This window comes from Puma concolor, chromosome E2 (genome assembly GCF_028749965.1).
Source record: "Puma concolor isolate L17-30 chromosome E2, mPumCon1.1.hap2, whole genome shotgun sequence".
Lineage (NCBI taxonomy): Eukaryota > Metazoa > Chordata > Mammalia > Carnivora > Felidae > Puma > Puma concolor.
The window spans coordinates 62,418,234-62,438,744 of record NC_141681.1 but is presented as its reverse complement, the minus strand read 5'-3'; the positions used below and the strand labels follow the sequence as shown (position 1 = coordinate 62,438,744).

The following is a 20,511-nucleotide window of genomic DNA, read 5'->3' as shown; positions in this document are numbered from 1 at the left end:
TGTAGGTTTTCATTTCTCTTGGATAAATACCTAGGAGCACAATTGCCGGGTCATGTGGTAAGTCTGTGTTGAACTTTGTACGAAACTGCAAAGTTCTTTCCAAAGTGGTGGTACCATTTTACTCTCCCACCAGCAACAAAGGAGATTTCCTGTTGATCTACATCCTTGCCACCACTTGAAATGTCAATTTTTTTTTTTTTTTTGGTCATTCTGAATTTCAACCTTAAAGCAGTACTTCTAATGGTTTCTTGTATGAGGCAGCTTAAGGTAAGTTATGCTACAGTAACAAACGACAGCAAAAGTCTTTGGGGCTCCTAACGCCAGTGCTCTACTTCATTTTGCCTTCGCTCGGCCAGGGAGCAGCCTCTCTGGGGCATTGCTGGCCTCCTGGCAGAGGGAAGGGAGGACCAGTGGATCCATCCAGAGGCTCTGAAAGCTTCTGCTCAGAAATAGCACCTGCACTTCCACTCACCTTTTCTTGTCAAAGCAAGTCCACAACAAGCCTGAAGTCACTGGGACAGGGATGGATAATCCTCACTGGGGGAGAGGAAGCAAGTACCTTCAACCATAATCAGGTTGTCTCCTTTGTCTTCCATTTCTTTGGTCTGGCAATGGTTTTTTTGCTTTTGTTTTTTAAGTTCATTCTGAGAGAGGGAGGGAGGGAGGGAGAGAGAGAGAGAGAGAGAGAGAGAGAGAGAGAGAGAATCCCAACAAGCTCCACACTGTCAGTGCGGGGCTCGAACTCACGAACCATGAAATGACCTGAGCCAAAATCGAGTGAGACGTTTAACCCCCTGAGCCACCCAGGTGCCTTGGCCTGGCAGTGTTTTTTAATTGACAGCTTCTGTCACCTCCCTAGCCCCTTCTCTGATACCCACCTTGGTCACTGTGTTCCAGTCTCAAGGCCTCCCTGCGATTCCTCAAATGCCAGTCATGTTATCTCAGGACCTCTGAAATCACTTTCTGCTGTGGGATCCTCTCCCCCCAATACATTTGGGCTCACTTCCTCACTTAAAATTCATTATACATCACCTTTTCAGTGAGCCCTTTCCTGATTTCTCTATTTAAAATTGCAACGGTCCCTGCTCAACACACAGTCCCCATCCTGTTTCCTTGCTTTATTGATACATGATGCATTGTATGTGTTTATCTCCCCTACTGGACTGTACACATCTTGTTTCTGCTGTATCCTGGCCCTTAGAATCGTGCAGCAAGTGCCCAAGAAATGTTTGTTGAACTAAGATGGAGGTGAACCAGTGCTAGTGAACAGTGGGCACCCATATCTTGAGTGCATATCTTTGTTGTTTTCTGATTCTAACAATTCTACTCAGAATGTACAGAAAAATATGAGATTAAGAAATTGCGTCCAGCGGCACCTGGGTGGCGCAGTAGGTTAAGCGTCCGACTTCAGCTCAGGTCACAATATCGCGGTCTGCGAGTTCGAGCCCCGCATCAGGCTCTGGGCTGATGGCTCAGAGCCTGGAGCCTGCTTCCGATTCTGTGTCTCCCTCTCTCTCTGCCCCTCCCCCACTCATGTTCTGTCTCTCTCTGTCTCAAAAATAAATAAACGTTAAAAAAAAAAAATTGCGTCCAGAATCTCTCATGTCGTTGGCAATCATTTTAATACATTGGAATATGTCTTTCAGTTCATTTAAATTGGCAAACATTTGATGAGTATCTCAGATGTTGGCACATTGATCCCCTGCGGAGTATAGTTGGGAATACAACAGTGTGTCCAGCCTCATGGAGCAGTCCAGCTAGAAAGCAAGATGGCCGTTTATTTATCAAACAATTGTGAAAACATCAATGTGAGCTATAATAGGGAAAAGAACGAAAATAATAGCAGGAAGCTGTAAGAGGAGGAGAGACTAACCTGGGGGTAGGGAAGGAAGACTGCTGCACACAGGGACTGGTACGGTACGTGATGATGCAGGAGGGGATGTGGGGCATCAGAGAGAAAGAGATGAGGAGAGCGGGCAGGGTGAGGTAGGCCAGAGCCTTGTAGACTTCTCATTATGTTAGGTGAGCACTAGGGATGGTGGCCAAAGAAGCAATTGATTGTGGGAAAAACAAAGGAGGCAGCCAGATGAAGAAATGGCCTAGGAGGGAGGAGGGAAGCCAGGGTGGGTGATGTTACGGACCAAGAGAGAACAGATTTAGGGAGGAGAGACTCCACCCATCGAATACCAGAGAGGGGCAATAAAGCCATAGGTGGAAACCCTTCATGGGCAATGGTTAGAGAAATGGATTCACTGGAGAAGAGGTGGGTATGGGGTGCAAGGCTGCCTTTGCCAAATAAAAAAATCCACATTTACAAGAGCAACACTAAGACCCCAAGAGATAAAGAGGTTGAGAGTATGTATAAGCAAGTCCCTGGAGAAAAAATAGCAAATACAAAAGTATATGGACGTCTGGGCTTAGTGTGACCAAAGGAATTCAGCTGAATCAGTAGCCATTTCTGGTAAAATAGATTAAACAATTTTTAAAAAAATTTTTAAAGTTTATTTATTTATTTTTAGAGAGACAGAGTGGGGGAGGGGCAGAGGGAGAAGGAGACAGAGAATTCCAAGCAGGCTCTAAACTGCCAGTGCAGTGCCCAACATGGGGCTTGATCCCACGAACTGTGAGATCATGACCTGAGCCAAAACCAAGAGTTGGATGCTTAACGGAGTGAACCACCCAGGGGCCCCTAGATTAAACAATTTTTAAGTTAAACAATTAAGTGTGTGTTTCAGTGGTTTTTAATATTTTCACCAGGTTGTGCACCCATAACCATTCTTTTTTTTTAAAAAAAAAAAAGCATTTTTTTTTAACGTTTATTCATTTTTGAGACAGAGAGAGACAGAGCATGAATGGGGGAAGGTCAGAGAGAGAGGGAGACACAGAATCTGAAACAGGCTCCAGGCTCTGAGCTGTCAGCACAGAGCCCGACACGGGGTTTGAACTCACCGACTGCGAGATCATGACCTGAGCCGAGGTCGGACACCCAACCGACTGAGCCACCCAGGCGCCCCTCTTTTTTTTTTTTAATGTTTATTTATTTTTGAGAGAGAGAGATAAGAGTGTGAGCAAGCAAGGGGCAGAGAGAGAGGGAGATACAGAATCTAAGGCACGCTCCAAGCTCTGAGCTGTCAGCATAGAGCCCAATGTGGGGTTTGAAGTCATGAACTGTGAAATCATGACCTGAGCCAAAGTCAGACACTAAACTGACTGAGCCACCCAGGCACCCCCACCATTCTTTAATTCCAGTACATTTCATTAGCCTCCTAAAGGAAGCAAATACCAATTAGCAGTCACTTTTCATTTCTTCCTTCTCCCAGTCCCTGGCAGCCACTAATCTAGCCACAGATTTAACTGCTCTGGACATTTCATAGAAATAGAATCATACAATAGTGGTCCATTTTGACTGGCTTATTTCATTTAACATTATATTGTCAATGTTCATCAATGTTGCAGCATGTGTCAGTACTTCACTCCTTATGACTGAATAATAATCCATTGTGTGGATATGCCAACTTTTGTTATCCATTCATTCGTCAGTGGACATTTGGATTGTTTCCACTTTTTGGCTATTATGAATAATGCTGCTATGATCCTTCATGTACAAGTTTTTAGTGGATATATGCTTTCAACACTCTTGAGATACTTTGCATTTATTTTTTTAATTAATTTATTTATTTTTAGAGCATACATGAGCTGGGGAGAGGAATGGGGCGGGGGGGGGGAGGGAGAGAGAGAGAGAGAGAGAGCGAGCATCTCAAGCAGGCTCCACGTTCAGCGTGGAGCCCATTGAGGGGCTTGATCCAACAACCCTGGGATCATGACCTGTGCCGAAATCAAGAGTAGGAGCTCAACCCTGAGCCACCCAGGCACCCCTTGAGTAGATACTTTCGAGTGGAACTGCTGGGTTACATGGTGGTAACTCTCTGTTCAAGCTTTTGAGGGATTGCCAAATTTGTTCACAACAATTGTACCATTTTACATTCCCACCAACAGTGTATAAGCATTCTGATTTCTCCACATCCTTATCAACACGTGTTACTGTGTCTTTGGGTTACAGATATCCTAGTGCGTAAGAAGTAATATCTCCTGGTTTTGCAAACATTTTTAAATAGTTAAAATCCAGTGATCATATCTCACTATACAATCAGGAGTCAGCAAATTTTCTGTAAAGATAGTATTTTAGGCTTTGCACACTATATGGTCTCTGCTACAACTACTAGACTCAACTGTTGTAGTGTGAAAGCGGCCACAATTTGTAAGCAAATGGGCATGGTCGCATTCCAATACATTTTTATTTATGGACTCTGAAACTTGAATTTCATATAATTTTCAAGTGTCATGAATACCATTCTTTTGATTTTTTTTTTTTTTACAACATCTAAAAATGTAAAAGCCATCCTTAACTCTTGGACCATACAAAAACAGGTGGATTTACTGTAGTTTGACGACCCCCTACTATCCACAAAAATCAGTTCATGAGGATTGTAGCTCTAAATGTGAAAGGCAAAACGATATCGTGCAGATGAAAATACAAAGCATCTTTGTGATCTTGGCATAGACAAACGTTTCTCAACTAAACCAAGGAAAATTGATAAGGCTGGCTGTATTAAAATTCAGAACTGTGTTCATTAGAAAGTATTATGTAAGTGTATTATGCAAGTGGAAAGGCAAGCGACGGAGTGGGAGAAGGTAATTGTCGCTCATAGACGCAACAAAGGACTGATATCCAAAAGTTATAAAGAACTCGGCATCTCAATAAGAAAGGAAATGCAGTGGAAAAACGGACAAATTACTGGACCAGTCCCCCCTCACGAACGCCCGGGCCCACCCGCCCCGAGGCCTCGCTGGAGAAACCTCATCCGGGAATCTGGCGCGCGCGCACGCACACAAAACGAGCGGCGCGCGCCGCCGGAGGTGAGTTCCCTTCTGGCGGTTTCTCCGGCTTCCGGTGAGTCCCAGATAGAGGACCGGCAGGTCACAGCGGCCCAGCTCCGAGTGGGGGGGCGGCTGGGGGGGTCCGGAGTGGGACGCCCCCCCTCCGCCTTTTGCTGGCCCCGTGCAGTGCAGACCCTCGTTGTCTTCGCTCGGCCGGTGGGCACGGACCCCTCTCCCCTCTTCTCCCACGCGGACTTTCCTTCTCCCCTTGGGCGCGGACTCCGCATCCTGGGGCGCCGGGTGCCTTTTCTCTCCACTCAGGTGCGCGCCTCCTGCTCCCACCCTGCACGGGTGGACGCCCCTTCTCTCTCCCTCTCCTCTCCCTCCCACAAGGTTTGGGCTCCCACAGCCTTCTGTGTTTCCTGCGTGTTCCTCCTCCCACAGCCCTGGTCCTGCGCCCTCGCCTACCCCCTTCCAAAGACCGATTCGCTTCATCGAGCCTTTGGGGTGCCTGTGAATGTTTCCTTCCTCCCCTTCCCACCGAATTCGCCCTCCCAGGCTTCACCCCCACCCCTAATCCCCTGTCGTGGACTGGGTTGCCCCTCCCCACAGGCCCCTAATGCCCTGAAGCTGTCCCCTACCCCGCGAAGGACAACTCAGACTTCGGGGTCCTCAGCCGAGCCTCTGGTCTCCCCCAAACCCACTCCTTCCAGCCTCTGTAAACGGCGACTCCTTCTTCTGCCCATAATCCTCAACGTCCTCCTTGATGGTTTTCTTTCCCCAGCCCCATATCATTTCTGCCCCCAAATCCCATGTCTTTACCTGTAAGGTATTTCCAAAACTCAACCGTTGGGCCACCAGCTTCTCTAACAGGCACCTCCTCCCTGCACCCCTGCCTTCTGCGCTCCCCACTATCTGTTCCTCTTCGGTAGCCACTGGGAGCTCACGTGTCAGATCTTGCCACTTCTGTGCTCCGAGCCTCCCATGGCCCCCTCAGTAGCAGCCAGAATCCTCAGGGGCCCTAGTGCTGGGGCTGCTGGCCTAGTAACTGTTTGCTGGGGCGTTGCAGGTGGTTAGGAGTTTGCATCAGATCGAAAAATCAGAGTTCTGCCTCCTTCCTTGAGCAGTGTGCTCCTTGAATCTGCTTGGTTTGTCAGTTTTGGACAGTGGGTAGAGATTGGGGCAGTCAGGGATGCCAGTACTAACTCAGAAAACTGACCCAGGTCTATGTGCATCCTGAGTTTGCAGAGCGTTTGATGGAGATATCTTGCAGTTGGCTCTTTGTGTCTTCCCCACTAGAAAGCCAGCTGCACCCGGCAGTGGTCTTCATCTGTCTCATCCACCGCTGATTCATTCCTACCAAGAACAGGGCCTGGCACACAGTAGGTGTTGAGTAAACATTTGCTTAGTGAATGAAAAAGCTGGCCCTCTCCAGACTTGAGATCTCAGAAGGGGTTTGTGACACAGCTAGCACTTAACCGTTGTCTTCAGCATGTTGTTGAGCTTTGCCCTTTATAATATCTATAGCTTTGAGCTGTATGGGTATGGTTTGTGTGTGTGTGTGTGTGTGTGTTTGGGTTTGATGTGTTTGATGTGTGAACTTCTGTAGTGTGCCTCTCCAGTCTTCCATTTCTTCATGTACCATTTTCGCTCTTGTGCGGTAATTCTACCTTGTGAAATGCCACCATTTATTCCCCCAACCCAAGCCCCAGCTCTGATGCACAGCTGGGAAGTTTGCAGTTTTTCAGCCGTCCCTACAGTGCTTTAGCGGGCATCTTGAACATGTGTCTTTGTAAATCAGGTAAGGATTTCTCCAGCCTGGGGATTTTCAAGTTATGTTTGACCCAGGCATTAGAAGAAACACATTTACATTCATGACTCACATGCATATGTAAATGGAGCAAAAGTTTGATGAAACAACACTGACTGTGAGGTCCTCTTATTTTTTTTTTTTTTAATTCTTTTTCTTTAACGTTTATTTATTTTTGAGACAGAGAGAGACAGAGCATGAACAGGGGAGGGGCAGAGAGAGAGGGAGGCACAGAATCTGAAACAGGCTCCAGGCTCTGAGCGGTCAGCACAGAGCCCGACGTGGGGCTCGAACTCAGGGACCGCGAGATCATGACCTGAGCTGAAGTCAGCCGTTTAACCGACTGAGCCACCCAGGAGCCCCTGTGAGGTCCTCTTAGATCAAGTTTTGTATTTTTAATTTTTTTTTATTTTTAAAAAAAGTTTATTTTTTTAACTTTTTTAAGTTTTTTTTTTTAACATTTATTTATTTCTGAGAGACAGAGTATGAGTGGGGGAGGAGCAGAGAGAGAGGGAGACACAGAGTCCAAAGCAGGCTCCAGGCTCTGAGCTGTCCGCACAGAGCCCAATGTGGGGCTCGAACTCACGAACCGTGAGATCATGACCTGAGTGGAAGTCGGACGCTCAACCTCTCAACCAGCTGAGCCACCCTGGCACCCCTGTGTTTGTTTATTTTTGAGAGAGCACAAGCCGGGGAGGGACAGAGAGGGGGACAGAGGATCTGAAGTGAGTTCCACACGGACAGCAGTGAGCCTCGTGTGGGTCTTGAATTCATGAACTGCGAGATCATGACCTGAAGTCGGACACTCAACACACTGAACCACCCAGGCCCTCCAGTTTTGAATTTTTAATGTTGATCTACCACATTGCTTTGCATTTTTTATTTCAACCCAAATTTGTTCTTCAAAGGAGCTGCACCATTTTTTCTGCCTATGAAGACATGTTAATGATATGGAAGCTACCCATAATATAATATTTACTGGGAAAAACAAAAAAAAAAAGACCCCGAATTGTATATACACAGTTTGACTCTAACTATATCAAAATGATTCTCTAGGAAGAAAACAGGAAATAAATGCACCCAGGACTTAATTTTCTTTGTACTTTGTTTTCCAAGTTTTCTGTAATAAGCATGTATTATATTTTGTAGTGAGATTTTTAATAGTAAAATATTTAAGTGGATTGGATGCAAGTTTTATATAAGTAGGGTGCTTCCCTGTAGAATCTAAAATACAATTGTAAAGTCTTGGGAATAAAAGGCACAGCATAAGGAATATAGTCCGTAATACTGTAATTGCATTGTATGGTGGCAGGTGGTTGCTAGACTTGTAGTGAGCATAGCATACTGGATAAATTTGTCCAATCACTATGTTGTACACCTGGAACTAATGTACCATTGTCAACTACAATAATAAAATAGAATTCTATTTGCCCTGCTTTTATTTACTTGCGAGTTTTCAGAAACTTACTTAGGTCATAGAGCAAAGAGATTAAATAGTTTTCAACTTGAATCAGTTGCCAGCTTTGGGGAGCAGCTGTATAGGGCCAGGTGATTCTGGAGCTGGTTGGAGGAAACTGAGTGGGCAGCCTTGCCCTGTCTGGATCCCAGTTATTCCAGGCGAACACTCCTGGCTTCCCTGTTTTCTCCTGCATCAAACTTACTGTGCAGAAAGGGTTTTACAAGTCAGCATTTTCCCGGGGTAGTAACTCTGTGGTTTTCTTATAGCTCCCAACTGGTAACGTATTCCACCGCCCGCCCCCCCACTCCTCAGAATACCTATAACTATCTCTTGAATACCTTTTGAGAAAACTGTTATAAATTCTTTCTCACCTAAGTAATAATGAATGCTGATCCCTTGGTGTAGTACCTCTCTCTGGAAGCATTAACATATCCCCTGCCTAGTTTCTCTTTTGACAAGTTTCTGAAATATTGAGAAAAATTGAGAGAAGAGTATAATGAGCACCCATCACCCACCACCTCAATTTTTATGTATGCAACATATAAGTTATGTATTATGTGTTTATAATGTATTTTATACATGTATGTATGTTTGCGCATATGGGTATTTGTGTATATTTATATGCATGTGTTTTATGTGTTGTTGCTGAGGGGGGTATGTATGGATTTTTGTATGTATATAAATGTAGATGTGTTTATGTATGCATGTGTGTATATTTTTGTATATGTATACATGTATATGAGTGTATATGTATGTTTATGTGTGTATTTACTTGTGTGTGCACATATAGATATTTCTTTATGTGTATGTATATAAGCATTTGAAAGTAAGTACCCCTAAAAATTTTAGGACGTATATTCTAAGAATAAGGACATTCTTCCACACAACCATAATACTATTGTCACACCTAAGAAAGCTAACAGTAGTTTCCTGTTATCATCTGGTAACCCATCCCTATTCCAACTTTCCTAGTTACCCTATTGCCTTTATTCCTGTTATTTCAGGCCAGGTCCTATCGAGGGTCTTGTACCGTTTTTGTTTCCTTTAAGCTTCTTTATTTGAAATAATTATAGATTCATGGGAAGGCACAAAGAAATGTACAGAGAGGGCCTGTGCGTCTTTTACCCAGCCTCTTCCATGGGTAACATCTCGCACAACTGTAGGACAGGGTCAAAGCCAGAACCTGGCATCGGTACCATCTGCAGAGCTCATTCAAAGTTCACTCGTACTCATTTGGGTGTGTTGGAGCTCCATGCCATCTTAGGATGTGTATCTTGGTATGGCAACCACAGTCTAGATGCTTGACTTGATGTCACTGCAGAACTCCCTCATGCTCCTCCTATTCAGCCACCCTGCTCCCTACCCTCTCTCCCTACTTTCTGGCAACCACTAATCTGTTCTTCTTTGTGGTTATTATTTTTTTTAATGTTTATTTATTTATTTAGAGAGAGAGAAAGAGCTTGGATGGGGGAGGGGCAGAGAGAGTGAATCCCAAGCAGGCTCTGCACTACCAGTGTAAAGCCTGATGCAGGACTCAAACCCATGACCTGTGAGATCATGACCTGAACCGAAACCAGAGTTGGATGCTTAACTGACTGAGCCACCCAGGTGCCCCTTCTCTGTGATTATTTAACAAATATTTCAGTCTTGTTGGTGCTATTGTAAATACAGTTTAAAAAATTTCCTTTTAAGATTGTTTATTGTTAGTGTATAAAAATGCAACTGATTTTTGTATGTTGATCTTATATTTTGCAACTTTACTGAATTTGTCTATTAATTGTAATGGTGTGTGCATGTGTAATCTTTAGTGTTTTCTAATATATAAGATCATGTCATTTGCAAATAAAGATAATTTTGCCTCTTCCTTTCCAATTTAGATGTCTTTTATTTCTGTTTCTTGCCTAATAGCTCTGGGTAGAACTGTTATACCAAGATACACATCCTAAAATGGCATAGAGCTCCAACACACCCGAGTGAGTACAAGTGAACTTTGAATGAGCTCTGCAGATGGTACCAACTGCTGCATGAAGGTGGTGAAAGTGGCCGTCCTGTGTTGTCATCTTAGAGGAAAAGCTTCCAGTCTTTCACTGTTGAGGATGTTAGCTGTGGGTTTTTCATATATGACCTTGATTATGTTGAAGTACTTCCTTCTATTCCTAATTTGTTAATTTGGAGAGAGAGTGAGGGAGCAGAGAAGAGAGAGGATCTTAAGCAGGCTCCACACTCAGTGTGGACTTGATGATGGGATCATGACCTGAACCTAAATCCAGAGTCAGATGCTAAGCCACCTGAGCCACCCAAGTGCCCCAGCCTTAGAGTTCCCTGGTAGGGAGGGCCAGGATGCTGCTTACTCATGCTTTGGGAGAGGGAAGTGGGAGAGTTTTCCTTAAAAATCCACCCTCCTCCCGACTCCTCCTCTGGTAAGCCAGTCTTCTTTGGGAGATAGTCTTCGTCCTCTACTAAAATTAAAAATCTCTAAAGCTGGGGCGCCTGGGTGGCGCAGTCGGTTAAGCGTCCGACTTCAGCCAGGTCATGATCTCGCGGTCCGTGAGTTCGAGCCCCGCGTCGGGCTCTGGGCTGATGGCTCAGAGCCTGGAGCCTGTTTCCGATTCTGTGTCTCCCTCTCTCTCTGCCCCTCGCCCGTTCATGCTCTGTCTCTCTCTCTCTGTCCCAAAATAAATAAACGTTGAAAAAAAAATTAAAAAAAAAATAAAAATCTCTAAAGCTATTTTTATTCTATATAAATGGCTCCCTCTTTTACCATCATCATGAGCTCTTCCTGCCCTACAGGTCTATACCTGAACAAAATCTATGGGTGCCTGGCTTATTTTGGGATGTGTGTATGATTTTTGAGAAATTTCCATGGAAATATGCATGCTGAAAAATGTAAGTGTACAGCTTAAAATTTTCATGAAGTAAACATACTTTGCGTCTTTTTTTTTAAATTTTTTTTTTCAACGTTTATTTATTTTTGGGACAGAGAGAGACAGAGCATGAACGGGGGAGGGGCAGAGAGAGAGGGAGACACAGAATCAGAAACAGGCTCCAGGCTCCGAGCCATCAGCCCAGAGCCCGACGCGGGGCTCGAACTCACGGACCGCGAGATCGTGACCTGGCTGAAGTCGGACGCTTAACCGACTGCGCCACCCAGGCGCCCCTAACATTATGCTTGAGGGATTTACCCATTTTGTTTTGTGTACTTGTAGTTCATTTGTTTTTGTTGACATGTAGTATTTCATCATGTGAATAAACCACAGTTGATTCATCTACTCCCTAGTTTTGGACATTTGGGTAGTGTCCAGTCTTAGGTTGTTATGAACCGTGTTACTCTGATTGTACAGACATATTTCTCTTGGTTATACACCTACAAATGAAATTACTCTTATGGGGTGGACAGAGGATCACTTTTAGTAGATTTGCACCTGACCAATTTAAATATTTACATGCCACACTTTAACTTCCTTTTTCCCTTCCTTTTAAGGATTCAAATATTTTCTCCCTTTTCTCTTCTAGCTTAGAAAACAAAGGTCAGGGGCACCTGGGTGGCTCAGTTGGTTAAGCATCCAACTCTTCATTTTGGCTTGGGTCATGATCTCATGGTTCATGGGTTCGAGCCCCACATCGGGCTCTGTGCTGACGGCACGGAGCCTGCTTGGGATTCTGTCTCCCTCTCTCTCTGCCCCTCCCCTGCTTGCTCTCTTTCTCTCTCTCTGTCTCTCTCTCTCTCTCAGAAGTAAATAAACATTAAAAAAAGTTAAAAAAAAAAAAAGAAAAGAAAACAAAGGTCAAAATGAAAGCATCAAGGCAGGATGTTGTTGGAGTGGAACCACTTAATTTCCTGATGATGGAAAGATTCATGAAGGATTATTCCTGTTTATATGCATTAGGAGAAAAATGGGAATGTGAGGAACAGGTAGAAATGCTTCACAAAAACCCAGAGAAGCATTTGATGCAAACAGCATCCACCCAATAGAACACAGTGGGTTTGGTGAGAGGCTGTGGTGGTTGTGAATATGGAGAAAGCATGGGTGTCTGCTCAGTCTATTTTTTTAAGTTTATTTATCTTGACAGGGAAAGAGAAAGCATGAGCAGGGAAAGGGCAGAGAGAGAGAATCCCAAGCAGGCTCTGTGCTGTCAGCACAGAACCCAACATGGGGTTCATTCCAGAGAACCATGAGATCATGACCTGAGCTGAAATCAAGAGTTGGACACTTAACCAACTGAGCCACGCAACTGCCCCTGCTCGGTCTTTGCTCTGTCTCAGAAAGGTCCTGCAACAGAAGCTTTCCGTGAATATGATTCAGATGTTAAGCATTCCTGATATATATAATATAAATAAATGTAAATATACATATAAATACACACACAGACACACACACATATAGTGAAGGTCACACACTTGATGAAAATTATGACTGTAGAATAGCCATCAGTCAAGTTGGTCAACTTGGCCACATTGGTGGAAATCTAACAGGAGATGGGCCCTCCAGTTGTAACAAAAGTGGTGATTTTACAACCATTCTGTACCTCTTACTGAACAGGATATAATTGTTGGAGAAAGGCAGCCACACAAAGGGATGGAATGTGATGAAGTGTTTGATCAGGGCACTGGCTCTCATGAGCAGAGGAGAAATAATGAGATGAATGCCATGACTTCAACAAATGTGGACAATCCATCAGATAGAAATCTCACTTCTTTGGTACCTGAGGACTCATACTGGAGAGATTTTATACTTGTACTGACTGTGGAAAATCCTTCTCCAAGAATTACAACCTGATTGTGCATTGAAGAATCTATACAGGAGAGAAACCTTATAAATTCAATAGTTGTGGGAAAGCATTCAGTGCCATCTCTGCCTTTATCAATCACAAGAGGACCTGCACAAGGGAGAACCCCCATGAGTGCAACCACTGTGGGATGTCCTTCAGCCACTACTCTTCCCTTGTTTTGCATCACAGATTTCATACTGGAGAAAAACCATATAGATATGAGTGTGAAAAATGTCTCCAATATCTACTACCTTATTGTCCATTTGAGAATTCACACAAGAGAGAAGCCCTGTGTATTATGGAGTGTGGAAAGGCCTTCACTGATATCTCATGCTTTATTAAATATAAGAGAAGTCACACCAGAGAGAGATCCTGAAAGTATGTGGATTGTAGAAAATCCTTCAACTGCAGTGGTCACCTCATTGTGCATTAAAAAAAATCATTCTGTGGTGCCTGGTTGACTCAGTCGGTAGGGCATGCGACTCGATCTCAGGTTGTAAGTTGGAGCCCCAATTTGGGTGTAAAGATTACTTAAAATCTTTAGGGGTGCCTTTGTGGCTCAGTCCATTGAGTTCCAACTCTTGATTTGGGTTCAGGTCACGATCACAGGGTTGTGGGATTGAGCCCCGCAGCAGGAGCCTGCTTGAGATTATCTCTCTTCCTTCTGCCCCTCTCATGCTCAATGTGCGCATGTGCTCTCTCTCAAAAATAAGTAAATAAAATCTTGAAAAAAATCATTCTGGAGAGAAACATTATGACTGTAAAGAATGTGGGAAAACTTTCATTGAGAGCTCTTAACTCTCATTGAGTGCTCTGGCACCAGAGATGCATACTATTGAGGAGCCGTATGGCTATAACCAGTGTCAGAAACTTCAGGAATATCACTGGTCTCATTCAGCACCAGAGGACTCATACTGGTGGGAAGCCCTGTGAGAACAGTCAGTATGGCAAAACTTTCTGGGACAGCTGCGTTCTGGACAAACACCAGAAGATATATGCTCAGGAGACCTTGTACCAGTGTTTCAAATGTGGGGAAAATTTCCAGAATAGGTATGCTTTTATTAGACATGGGAATTATCACACTAAAGAGACACCTGTGGGGGATTCAGTGACTATGACAGAGCTCTATCAGATTCCCTTTACTTACTCATTGTCAGAGACTTCATATTGATGAGCAGCTCTTTGAAAATAGTGGAGTTCATCCTTTCCTCCTTGGATCAGAAACTTTTGAGACATTGTGTCTGCATAAGAAATTGGGAGAATTCTTTTGCTATGGTTACTTTTAAATTTGAATTATTGCCTGTCCTTGTATCAGAAGATTTGGTTAATGTGAAGAGTTGGGGTTTTGGTAAGAACTCTTGCCAAAACTCTTGGGTAGAAAGAATGAGTTTTTGTACTAGCCAATATAGAGTGATAATATTGAAAAGTAAGTTGATGTTAACCTTTGTGTGGTAAGACATCTTAGACCCGAGACAGACAGCCAACATATAGTCTACATGGGAAAGCTTTCAGTTGGAGATCTGATCTTCCAGAGTAGCTCTGTCTGATAGAAATATAATGTGAACCACATACATAAGTTCAATTTTTTTTTTAGTGGCCACATTTTTAATTAAAACAATTTTTTTTAATGTTTTGGGAGAGAGAGAGGAGGATAGAGGATCCAAAGCACGCTCTGCGCTGACAGGCTGACAGCAACAAGCCTGATGCGGGGCTCAAACTCACAAACCATGAGATCATGACCTGAGCAGAAGTTGGTTGCTCAACTGAGTGAGACACCTAGGTGCCCCACGTGGCCACATTAAAAAAAAAAAAAAAAAAAAGGAACATGTGAAATTAATGTCAATAACATTTTATTCTACCCACCTATATCCCAGATACTATCATTTAAACATATGGCACACGTTACATTTCTAATTCTGTGTGTCTGCACATCTGGTGACTACTTCATTGGGCAGCACAACTAGTGCATCAGAGAATGAGTTCTGGAGGAAACACCCAGTATAGGACATTCATCCCATTACAAATCCACAATCAGGTTTTTAACACAATTCTAGGGAAAAATGTGTGCCTGGAAGTTAGTCCTGACACAGAATTTGAGTCACAGTATTTAATTTATTTTAATATACATGTTCTTTTCATTTTGACATTTTGACAGATCAGGGTAATTAATGGCATGCTGTATGTTAATTGGCAGCCTTTTTTCCTTAGAAACACATAAGATGTGCATATTACCATTAATTGTTCTCTGATAACAGTAATATCAAAAGGAAGAAGAACTGAATGAGTAGTGAGATTGATCCCTTTGAGGAAAGACTAGAGCTTTGAAGGAAAAGGCTGTTACTGGGGTAACAATTAATGGCATATTTGTGGGAGCAAAAGAGGGTGATATAGTCCTCCTCCATTGCTGGATATTAAATGTTACCTAATTTCTTTCTTGTAGCCTGTATTAGTTGTAACTGTTATCTTGTAGGGTTGAAAATTCTTACAATGTGGAGGGAGGCAATATGCAAAACTATACATAAGCTTTTAACAAGCTGGTAAATAGAGAATTTTTTGCCTTCATAGGGCTTCTGTTCTAACTTATATATTGAAATATCCTCTGTACAGTATAATGTGTATGCATGGTTGCACTTTGGACTTTTTGTTTATAAAAGAAAACACTGTGCCTGATTGTCAATGAGTGTTCATTTAAGTAGCAAACCCTTGGTTGCTCAGAAGGCCTGTACAAGATATGCAATCCCAGTTGAAGAAAAATTGTATGAAATTGCATGAAAACATTGGACCAGGACCATGCCCTGTGAGTGTTAGTGTCATGGGTAAGAGTGCATCTTTTGACTTCAGTCATCCTTGGGTTTCTCATGCGTTTACATCTCAATAGCTCTGTGACCTTAGGTGAATTATTTTTTCTTTAAACATTATTTTTAAGTTTATTTTTGAAAGAGAGACCATGTGAGTGGGAGAGGGGCAGAAAGAGAGGGAGAGAGAGAATCCCAAGCAGGCTCCACACTGTCAGCACAGAGCCCAGTGTGGGGCTCCAACTCATGAAACCATGAGATCATGACCTGAGCTGAAACCAAGAGTTGGGCGCTTACCTAACTGAACCACCCAGGTGCCCCTAGGTGAATTATTGTGCCTTACTTCCTCATTTATAAAATGTAGACAAGCCCTAGCTCATTTGGATTAAGAGAAGTTAGGTGTGGAGAAGGTCTGGGATGTAACAGTTTTTAGTGTGTATTGGTTGCTTCTGTGCTCATGTTCACACCCTTGTTGTTGCTATTATTGTTCTCTTATTATTACTGCTGCTCGTGTTGTTGATGTTTTGTTATTGTTGTTGATTTTGTTGCTATTGCTGTTAATGGTGATGACACTGATGTTACTCTTCTCTGACTCGGGAGGCTAAAATAGAAGGTACACCAGTGGCCTTCCCAACAACCATATCACCCATAGTTCATAGATGGCATTGCTTCCCAAACTCTGGTATACATGATTGCCTGGAGGCCTCCCAAGGTGGGTAGAGTTGAAGAAGCTACCTGGGCAGGAGGACAAGAGGGCTAGAATCTCAAGAATGTGGATGATGGCAGCTGGAGTGTGTATGAATGCCTGACACAAGTGGAGGCAAAGCTCTAGGCACTGAGAAGATGAGGTCTTGATGGGTTGACCATTGGGTAGGTGTGCCCCCAGAGTAATGGCATATATTGGGATGAGATGGAAGATGTTACCCAGTGCTCATTCCATTGTGGTATATTTCCATCCCACAGAGGTTGCAAAAAACCTAGTCCTGTTTGGACAATTCTGTGTTCATAAATTCAATAAGTTAGGTAAAGGGGCACAATTTCTTAAAGACAAACTATCAAAATTTACTGTACAAGTAAACTAGTAAACTGAATAGGCTTATATCTGTTGAAGAAGTTGATGTTTTTTGTTTTTTTGTTTTTTTCAAAAGAACTGCCAGACCCAGATAGTTTTGTTGATGAATTCCACCCAACAGTTAAGGAAGAAATGATGCCAGTTCCACACTTTCAGAAAATAAAAGGAAGACACACTTGATTCATTTTATAAGGTCAGCATTACCTGGATTCTAAAACCAGACAATGACAAGAAAACTACAGAGTGATATCCCTCATGAATATAAACACAGATATTCTCATTAAAATATCAGCAAATTGAATTCTGTAATATATAAGAGCAGCAATGCAACATGACCAGGGGGTTTATCCTGGAAATGTAGGCTGTTTCAATATTTGAAAACCAGTCAATGTAACCCATCGTATTAACAGACTAAAGAACAAATACTGCATGATCTCACAAATACATGCAGACAGAACCTTTACAAAATTCATTATCCTTTCATAATAATGATAGCAAACTAAGAATAAAGAGGAATTTCCTTAATCTGAAAAGGGCATATGTAAATAACATATAGCCAACATCATTATGGTGAACCACACATAAGGATGACAGATACCCCCACTGCTACTGAAATCATATTGGAAGTACTAGCCAATGCAATTAGGCAAGAAAACATATAAAAAGTGTACAAAATACAATTTTCATCAAAGTCCCAGCAAGATCTTTTGTAGACGTAGACAAGCTTTTTTTTTTTTCTTTTTTTAAGAAAGACAGCATGAGCATGGGAGGGACAGAGAGAAGGGGAGACACAGAATCTGAAACAGGCTCCAGCCGCTGAGCTGTCAGCACAGAGCCCTATGCAGGGCACGAACTCACAGACTGCAAGATCATGACTTGAGCCAAAGTCAGACACTTAACCTACTGGGCCACCCGGGCACCCCTAGACAAGCTTATTTCAGAATTGATATGGGAAAGCACTAGACTTAGAATAGAAAAAAAATGTTTTTGGAACAATTGTTTTTGGAACAATTTTTTTTTTAAGTTTATTTGAGAGGAAAAGAGAACATGAGCAGAGGAAGGGCAGAGAGAGAATCCCAAGCAGGATCCACATTGTCAGCACAGAGCCTAATGCAGGGCTTAAACTCACAAACCATGAGATCATGACATGAGGTGAAACCAAGAGTTGGATGCTTAACTGACTGAGCCATCAGGTGTCCCCAAAAGCAATTTTTGAAAAAGAAGAAAAGTGAGAGGAATAACTGATGTTAAGGCTTACTATTTAGCCACAGTAACCAAGAGTGGTTTTGGTTCACACATAGGTCAATGGGATGGATAGAGAACCCAAAAACAGACCCACAAAACCAACCATGCTTAGCTGATTTTTGACAATTGTGCAAAACTATTCAATGGGGAAAGGATAGCCTTTTCAATGAGTGGTATTGGAGCAGTTGGATATCTGTGATATAACAAAACATATATTTGGTCATTGTCCCTCATTCCTGGAACAAACCCCTAGAATTTCCTGAGTGATAGGAGTGTCTTGTCATTCATTAAGAGCCCATTTTGACCACACCTGAGTTTATGCTAATAAGGTGACTTGGGTTGGCACTCCTCGAAAGCTTCAGCATGGGGAAGCATCACCAGAAGGAAGGTGGGAACTTTCAGCCCCCACATCTAAATCTCTAGGGAGGGGAGGGAGGCTGGAGATTTGTTTATAAGAACTGGTGGACAAGGAGATTCAGAGAGCTTTTGGACTGGTGAACACACTGATGTGCTGAGAGGAAGACATTCCTGGAGGATGCAAAGGAGATTTGTAGACACCGCCCCACCTTCCCAAACCTTGCTCTATGCATCGCTTCCATTTGGTTGTTCCTAAGTTACATCCTTTATTACTAAATTGGTAAACATAGGCAAAGTGTTTTCTTAAGTTCTGTGAGTCATTCTAGTGAATACTTGAACCCGAGGTGGGTACCAGGGAACCAGTGAATTTGTAGTCAACTTAACAGAAGTGTATGTAGCCTATGGCCATCATCTGAAGTGAAAACAGTCTTGTGTGACTAAGCCCTTGACCTGTGAAGTTTGCACTAATTCTAGGTACTCTCAGGATTGAATTGTTGGACATCCAGTTGGGTTGGAGAATTGGTTGGTATTGGAAAAAACCTGCACATTTGGTGTTAGAATTAGTGTCAGAAAAAAGATGCCCAATATCCATAGGGGAAAAAATGAACTTCAACATAAATTTTACCTCTTGTACAAAATTTAAGTCAAAATGATGATTGAGTTAAATGTAAAAAGTAAAACATAAAGCTTTTAGATAAAATATAGGAGGAAATCCTTGGGGCTAAGCAAAGAGTTCTTAAACTTGACACAAAAAGCATGATCCATTAAAGGAAAAAGTGACAAATTAAGACATCATCTCAACTAAAATCCTTTGGTCTGCTAATGGCCCTGTTAAGGGAATAAAAAGACAAGCTACAGACTAGGAGAAAAGACTTTTGCAAACCATATATCTGATGAAGAACATATCTAGAATATGTTCTAAATAGATAAAAATATATAAATATATATGTTCTAAATAATATGTTCTAAATAAATGTTTCTCAAAACTCAACAGTTTTTTTAAAAACTAAAATATGGGCCAAAGACATGAACAGACATTTCACTGAAGAGGATATACAGATGGCGAACATGAAAATATGTCCAACATTCATAATTATTAGGGAAATGCAAATTAAAAGCGACATGAGATGTCACTACGCATCTATAAGGATGGTTAAAATAAAAAGATGGCAACACTGGGGTGCCTGGCTGGCTTGGTTAGTAGAGTGTATGACTCTTCATCTTGGGGTTATAAATTTGAGGCCCACATTGGCTGTGGCGATTACTTAAACATTTTAAAAAATAAAACAAAAAAATGGTAATGCCAAATGCTGGTAAGAATGTGGAAAAACTTGTTCACACACACAGTTTTGCTGGAAATGTAAAATGGTTCTACTATTCTGGAAAAGAGTATGGCAGTATGTTACAACGCTAAACATGCGCTTGCCATATAACCCAGCAGTTGCACTCTTGAGCATTTATCCCAGAGAAACGAAGACTTATGAAGATTCACACACACACATTTACACTAATGTTCATTGCAGCTTTATTTGTAATAACAAAGTACTGGAAACAACCAAAATGTCCTTCAGTGGGTGAATGTTTGAAAAAACTGTGGTATATCCAAACCACTGAATACTACTTTGCAATAAAAAAGAACTATTGATATACACAACTTGAATGGATCTCAAAGGAATTATTTTCACTAAAAAAAGCAAATCTCAAAAGGTTACCTACTCTGAGATTCTATTTATGTGAAATTCTGGAAGGTGCAAAACTATAACCACAGAAAACAGATCAGTGGTTGCCAGGGTTGGGGCCGGGGGAGCATCAGGAAGGAGTTTGTTTTCGGGCATTCACTTTCCATGCCCCCTCCCTATAAAGTGAGCGTTCCTAGTCTTAATTTCTGATCTTATACTCTAATAAACTTTTGCCTGCTGCTCATTAAAAAAAAAAGGGGGGGGAGGAGTTTGCCTGCAGTGGATCTATTCTTTGTTTTGTGTTGGTCGATATACAAGTTAAAATTGATAGAACTGAATGCCCCAAAAATGTGTTGTTGTATTTAAATAAAATATTTAAAATAAACTGTTTAGATACACATTGTAAAAAATAAAGTTTACACAAAATGTCAGTCTTATTAATTCTT

At 42.3% G+C, this 20,511-nt stretch overlaps 1 long non-coding RNA gene and 1 pseudogene across 2 annotated transcripts; both read left to right on the top strand.

Moving 5' to 3' along the window:
- The first annotated feature begins 5,969 nt into the window (after window positions 1-5,969).
- On the top strand, window positions 5,970-17,527 carry LOC147573916 (uncharacterized). Of its 2 annotated transcripts, XR_015244505.1 has the most exons (3): window positions 5,970-6,260; window positions 6,585-6,679; window positions 16,861-17,527. It is a non-coding gene; the product is annotated as an uncharacterized LOC147573916 (long non-coding RNA). The 2 variants fall into 2 exon arrangements; XR_015244506.1 differs by lacking the exons at window positions 5,970-6,260; window positions 6,585-6,679 and adding an exon at window positions 15,696-16,424.
- Window positions 8,747-14,088, top strand: LOC147573917 (uncharacterized; annotated as a pseudogene).
- Window positions 17,528-20,511: the final 2,984 nt, after the last annotated feature.